Source organism: Mastomys coucha, unplaced genomic scaffold (assembly GCF_008632895.1).
Source record: "Mastomys coucha isolate ucsf_1 unplaced genomic scaffold, UCSF_Mcou_1 pScaffold13, whole genome shotgun sequence".
In the NCBI taxonomy this organism is placed as follows: domain Eukaryota; kingdom Metazoa; phylum Chordata; class Mammalia; order Rodentia; family Muridae; genus Mastomys; species Mastomys coucha.
The window spans coordinates 60,294,029-60,301,342 of NW_022196895.1; the positions used below are offsets into that span (position 1 = coordinate 60,294,029).

The following is a 7,314-nucleotide window of genomic DNA, read 5'->3' on the forward strand; positions in this document are numbered from 1 at the left end:
ATGGACGTGTATGCATTTCTATAGATGTGTGTGCATCTCTCTCTCTCTCTCTCTCTCTCTCTCTCTCTGTGTGTGTGTGTGTGTGTGTGTGTGTGTGTGTGTGTGTGTACAGGCCTGAAATCAACTTTAGGTGCTGCTCCTCCTTGGTTTTTGAGATAAGGTCTCTCACTAGGACCTGGACCTGGTGGTGGGCCAACAAACTCCAGGGATCTCCGTCTCCCTGCTTCCCCAGCACCGGGCTTGCAAGCGAACACCACCACATCCAGCTTATCACATGGGTTCTGGGCATACAGAGGCCCTTACGCTTCAATAGCAAGTGCTGTATTAAGTGAACTACCTTCCCAGCCTAGAGAAAGATGCTTCATTTTAGTAGGTTTCTTTTTTTTATAAACCCTCCCACTTCCCAAACCTAAGTCCCATGTACTAAGAGTGACAAAACTTCCATATCCAGGAACATTTTTTTAGGAGCGCACTTTGACAAAGATACATACTTGCTCCTGATGAACCCTTAGACTATGAGACAGAGGAGAACTTCCTCAGAGAGACCTGCTGGCTCCAAGAAAGAACTCTCAGCATGCAGACGGGAGGTAAGAATGTTTCTGTACTTCACACTGATGAACTGAATCACGGTTCTCTCGGTCATTTGATACTTATATCCCAACCTAACAATATGGATGGTGGTGTCTATCCATAGCTTCCTCATACAGAAGAGCCAAGATGACAGTTATTGGGCAACACACTTCAGAAGAGTACTTATTCCCAAAAGTGACATTGTGAATGGGGGTGGGGGCGGGCGGGGAGGAGAGATACTTGAAAACCATCCTTTGCATGGTATTCCAGTGTTTCCAGACTTCTCCGGCAAGAATGTAGGTTAGATCCTACATTGTGGTGTTGTTGTTTTGAGTGTCAGAGATGACCCAGCTTGGACCTCAGGGAATATGATGCCATCCTTCACAGTTCCAAGGGCTAAAGGCAACCAAGAAGCTCCTGAGTTATTGGGAATTTTAATCAAACACAGAGTCAGAAGCCTGCCTGGTGTCAAGGGCTCTTCTTCTTTCTATTTGATAGCTAGTAAACCCCAAATTTGAAAAAAAAATAATGTAATAAACCTTCAATCATTGGAACAAAACCCAGAAAGACAGAAACACATCCACTGTCTCCAGTGCTGACAGGAGACAACAGAGGCTTTAAACCTAAAAATGGACAGATGTGACGCACATCTGTAGTCTCAGAATTCACAAGGCTGAGGCAGGAGAATCACAAGTGTGAGGCTACCCTTAGCGGTAAAACAAAACCACACACACACACACACACACACACACACACACACGAGTGTGTGAGAAAGAGAGCAGTAATAGAAGCTTATAATAAGAATTTTGATATATGAAATAATGATACTATAAAGTTCTCTGGCACACTGCTTCCTTCTATAAACATGATTCCTTGATTACTGAAAACTCCATCAGGATTTTTAAGAGAAAAGCTATACTTTCCTCTACTTTCAGAATGAAGGTATCTTTCTTCTGCACCCCATCTTAGCCCCCACACCACCTTCGGGTGCACACACACTCACACACACAAGCACAGTGAACCTAGAGAGGGAAGAGAGATCAGTAATGAGGAGCCCGCTAATGGACTGGCTTAAGTATAGAACAACAGCCCATCACGGTTCTAGAAAATAATCAATCAAGCACTTAATTTTAAACATAAAAGTAAGCTGCCAGGAGACCGTTAATAGATAACCAAATAAATGAACAGTTGTAGGTGGGATTGGAAACCAGGTCAGGCCCCGCCCGCACCAAGCTCTGAGCTCCGTGCATATAAAGGACCCCTTCAGCATGGTACTTGATCTCACACTGTTTCAAAGTAGGAAATCTCCTTTTAGCCAATATCCCTTCTCAGCGGGCTCATCTCTTCAGGGATTTGTCCTTTGTGCGTCTTCCATAAATTTTATAACACCGCTGCTTTAAAATATTGATGGGCATCTTGGCCTGGGCCCAGACCCGCTGTGGATTAGCATGGACGTGAAAAACTTCAGGAGGGCACAGACAGGAAGGAACATGTTCCCTGCTGACCTTCTGTAAGGGGACAATTGTTTTAATACGGTGGTTACCTGAGCCAAGGCATGCCTGGCTGTGACAGACAGCTCAGAGCCCCACGGGGGCAGGAAGGCATTAGGGACACACATGGGCGATCCTCGAGGACCTGCGGATCTGCAAAGGGCAAGTGAAATCAACACATAATCCCCTCAAATTTCCCAACCTGAATTTCCAATTTCTCCTGCCATTCAAAATCTCCACAAATTTACTGGTGAATAGAGACCGGCTGCGTCAGTCTTTTATCTCTGCCCATGAGCCTGTCGGGGCGAGTGAGCAAAGTTCGTAGCAGTAAGGAACAGAAAGAGCGAGACAAAAGAGTTGATCTCTAGGTTGCTGGTTATTTTGTGTTGTGCACTCAACTTACAGCATCCTGACTCCATGCTTTTCATACCTGTTCTTAAAAACCAGAGACTTCTACCTTCGAGAATAGGTATCCCTGGAGACTACAGCAATCTGCTAGCCGAATAATTAAAAGAGATCTTTGGGCCTGTTTTGTAATTGGGTCATCTCCGTATACATCCATGCACACACGTACAGAAAGACACACATGCACATACACAGACACAGACACACATGCAGAGATTTCAAACACAGTAACCGTTCATCCTTCTGCAGAAAGGAAAAAAAAAATCTGCAAGTTTATCCTTTGATGGAGGAAACTCACCTTCAGGATCTTTTCTCTGAAATCATTGAGGCTATGCCTAGAGATTTTGTCTCTAAGGATGTTTGTCAAACCACTGCTTAGTCATTTGAGAAAACTGAGAATAATAAACAGCCCAGTAACTGAGTCATAGTCTCGGAACATTGCTGCAGCCATTGAAAAATACATCGTAAAATAATATCCTGTGGCAAGTAAGTTAGGTCCAGGTTTCAGTGAGCAAGACCAATGTGAGCATTTTTTGTAAGTTTAAATCATGAATAAAATATACCAATTACATTCGCCTATCTTTAAATGTACTCAAATAATCATGGGTGCAGTGAACTTGATAACGGCCCCATTGCACACAGGAAGTAGCCCATTCTAATCTGAGCTGTGGTTTCACATACATTGTCTCAATTGATTTTTACACCAACATTTTCAGGGGGAGGGCACACCAGTTATTTGATAATTCGAAGGAATTGCAAACACACACAGAGAAGTTGAAGAGAATAGAACATAGAATGCAGACCCCTTCCATGGCCCATAACAACTAATACCCAGGCCTCTCTGAGGGCTGCCCTGGGTCACTTCCCTAAGCTTTGTCACAAGAAAGGATACAGCTTGAACCTTTCTGAAAGCAACTTGCCTTGTTCATCCTCTGGCTTCCTCCCTCCCCCTTTAATCTGTGGGGTCTTAAGTATTCTGCTCTGCTTAAGAGAGCAAGGGAATGAAATGGTGGAACATTCCAGAACACATATAAAGAAGGGTCTCTCTGATGTGGAACAGAATCAGCAGTGGTGTGTAAGTTAGCTTGTGCCGGCTCGTAAAGCCAACAGTTGGCATCTCATCCCAGCTCTGTGATCGGAGACCTAGAATGGCTGTGGTGGGCATATCTGCATGATGGAATCCCTATACACTACAGAGCAGAGGTCTCCCTTCTCCCAGGAAGAGTGAGCCACTTGTTAAACATTTGCTAGCACCTCTCCAGAGACTTTCAGAAAAGAAAAGCTAGGCACTGAAATGAAGGGTCAGCACCACACGCCTTATGTTAGGAGGAAAAAGCCAACTAGGAGCACGAGTTAAAACTGGTGACACCTGGGGCTGAAGAGATGGCTCAGTGGTTTAGAGCCCTGACTGCTCTTCCAGAGGTCCTGAGTTCAATTCCCAGCAACCACATGGTGGCTCACAACCATCTGCAATGGTATCCAATGCCCTCACTGGTGACACCTCATTTAGAAAATGGGTACCTCTGCAGAGTCCTAGACTGTCACGTACACCTACTCTACTTCCAAGCTTGATAGCTCCAAGCCACCCCTGGAGTAAGACAATTGAGTTTTAGTCAGGGGCAGGCATCCACATTGGTGTCAGACTAATCCCAGACTTGTGCCTCGGTGAGATGCTCAGGTGCAGACTTCGGGGGTCTGTTTGCTCTCCTTCTGCAGGGGCCCAGTCCTGGGAGCCCTCCCTCCTGGACAAACAGATGTCACAGCTGAGAGTTTAACAGGATGGAAAGACAGTTTGGTTCAGATGGTGACACCATGGCTAAAAAGACAGGCAGAAGCATTTGCTATGTGTCCTTAGTCTGGGGTAACCCACTGAGGCATTTCCTTTGGTCTTTTGGGTGGGTGATATCAGGCTAGGCCTTTTCTATTGGATACCATAATGGCTCGAGCTTGGCACTTGGCCTTTATGGGCTATGGAAGGGATCAGGAGTAAAACCCTAGAGATATATTCCTAGCTCCAGAGGATCAAGGGATTGCAGGGAAGGATAATGTTGTTTCAGGAAACAAAAGAAAGCGTCTCAGAAAGAAAGGAGGCTCAGCTCCTGCAGGGAGGCTGGCGGGACATAGTGTGAAGAGGCTGAGATAAAGTGTGAAGAGGCACAGACAGTTTGTTAATTTGGTCGAGATATGAGGGACAGGAGCAAGCTGCTGATACCCTCCATGAACTGCCAATTGAACCCAGGGACTCACACATACAGGGCAAGTGGTGTACCACCTAAACCACACCCCCAGCATGTGTGATACTGCACTCTCTCTCTTCTGTTATGCCATGAAAAAGACAGAGATGAAAAATACCAAAAAAAGCTCAACTTCCCTCTCTGCTCAGTGACCTATGCTGCTGCGGTCCTGTTCCGCATCTCCGAGGACAAGAATCCAGATTGCCGTAAGCAAGTGTCTGTGGAGCTCACCAACTCGCTCTTCAAGCATGACCCCGCTGCCTGGGAGGATGCCCAGAGTATGGTCCCGATCAATGGACCCTACGCAGATGACATGGGTGCCACCTACCGCCCCATGTACTCCAGCGATGTGCCTCTGGACTCTCTGGATATGCACATGGGCGTGGATGGAGACTACCCCATGGACACCTATAGTGATGGCCGAGGCCTCCCTACCCCACTGCAGACCACATGCTGGCCTAGCTGGCTCCACCTCAGAGCTGTTTCTCACCCGGAAAGCTCTGGAGAGCAGACTGGGATGAGAGGAAAAGTACCTGAGCCCTGGGAGCCAGCCTGGACTTCCTGCTGAACACATACTCCAGAGAGTTCCTCCGTAGGGATTTTGGGATGGTGTCTGCTCCCGCTTTTCTGTCCTGGGCTGGGGATCCAAGCTCAGTACTTTCTCCCCATTCCCACTATGGCTATGGCCACTAAAGCTTTAGACTCAGCCTGTGTCCCCGAACAGCAACCCTCTCTGCTGACTCCAGCTGCCTGCATCCCCCCAGGTCTTCCTTTGTTTTTCTGGGGCCAGTTTTCTCACTGAACTTCAGCATCCACTACCCTGACCTCCTAGGATATCTAAGACACAGGTTCAAGGTCCCAACCCCTGACATCCAAAGCTTCTCTTGAAAAGTTCAGGGACCTTCTTGGGGGTCGGGGGAGAGAGTAGAGACATTAAGTGCCCTGCCAGGACCTGCCCTTCCCTTCAGGATGCTAAATCTGCTTTGCCCCTCCCCAGGGGGGAGCTCTTGGTGAGGCTCCCTCTCATGTCGCTCCACATTGGCCCATCTGATCTGCAGAAATGCTCTAGTTCACCCCTCTGGTGTGTGGTGAGGGGCTTTTCTTCTCCCCTCCTGTTTAACTCCCACCACCTCCTGCACATTGGATTGGGGGTGGGGGCGGACTGAAAGGGACGTCCCCTCAGAGTCTTATTATCAATGCTTTATGTTTTGGTTATTGGTTTTTCTTTCCTTTTTGTTTTTGTATAGACCAAAGCAAAGAAAATAAAATAACACAGAGATCAAAAAAAAAAAAACCCAAAAAACAAAACAAAACAAACAAAAAACACAACAAAAAAACTTGTCTGCAGAGTCTAGCTATGAGAAAGAATGACTTTGCTTCAGGAAAAAAAAACCAAGAACCATGAAACCAGAGGCCTTTGGGCATGATAGTAAAATTATAGAGAAGGTGTGTCTAGAACCAGAGGGCAGCAGGGCTGCCTTCATGAGTCTGCTAGGACTCAATAGTCCCTCAACTTCATCTTAGTGGAAAGAGGCAGTGCAAGGTTTGGTCCTTCAGAGGAAGGGACATGAAGGATGGGTCTGTGGGATCAAAAGCAGGACGCAGAATCAGGGCTTCATCTTAAGGAGCAATTCGTGCTCCACTGGACAATGTCCAACTGCTATGAGTATTCCCCATGGCAGTTTTCTAGGGCCAACTGACAAGGGAAGCACAACAAAGCCTGCTTCTCAGGCAGACCTTCCTATGTGTGAAAGCTCTCCTTCACAGCCCCGTGACTCAAACTCCTCCTAAGATTCATAGTCTAGGCATTCCCTAACAGGCCCATGGGCATGTGTTGGAAATCAATGGAATCATATTAAAAATACCAGATAGGGGGGCTGGAGAGATGGCTCAGTGGTGAAGAGTACTGATTGTTCTTCCAGAGGTCCTGAGTTCAATTCCCAACAACCACATGGTGGCTCACAACCATCTCTAGTGGGCATCTGATGCCCTCTTCTGGTGTGTCTGAAGACAGCGACAGTGTACCCACATATATGAAGTAAATAAAACAAATCTTTAAAAAACATATATATCAGACAGCAGTGACCTAGAGCAACTTTCATTCCAAAGAGGCAGTGTCAGGAGAGCTGCCTCTCTAGAAAGTGAAATCTAGAGAGCATCGGGGAACAGGAAGTCTATGTCACTTCTGGCATCCTAGAAAAACACCTTACTGGGTCACAGTATAGGATGCTGCAAAATAGTCACCCCTAGAAATCTGTGTGCGGGGGTCGGTGGGGGGAATAAGGCAACACAACAGTCTAAACATGAATGTGAGTTTACTTTATCATAAGTGTGACTTGTCTAAAAGCATTCTTTCACTCATTAAAAAGAAGTCCTTTTTTATTGATTGCTTGTGTGCACAGAGTGACTTGGCAGGTGATTGTGTCATGAGGGCCAGCCAGAGGGCAACCTTGTGAAGCTGATTCTCTCCTTCCACCTTCTTTGGGTTCTGTGATGGTTTATATGTGCTCAGCCCAGGAAGTGGCACTATTAGAAAGTGTGGCCCTGAACACCCAGAGGAAGCTCCACTCCCAGGTACTCTGACACACCCAGGATCAGAGGTAAGCAGGAACCAA

General features: G+C 46.7%; 1 pseudogene; it reads left to right on the forward strand.

Moving 5' to 3' along the window:
- Nucleotides 1-574: 574 nt before the first annotated feature.
- LOC116087481 lies at nt 575-5,161 on the forward strand (annotated as a pseudogene).
- The last annotated feature ends 2,153 nt before the right edge of the window (nt 5,162-7,314 follow it).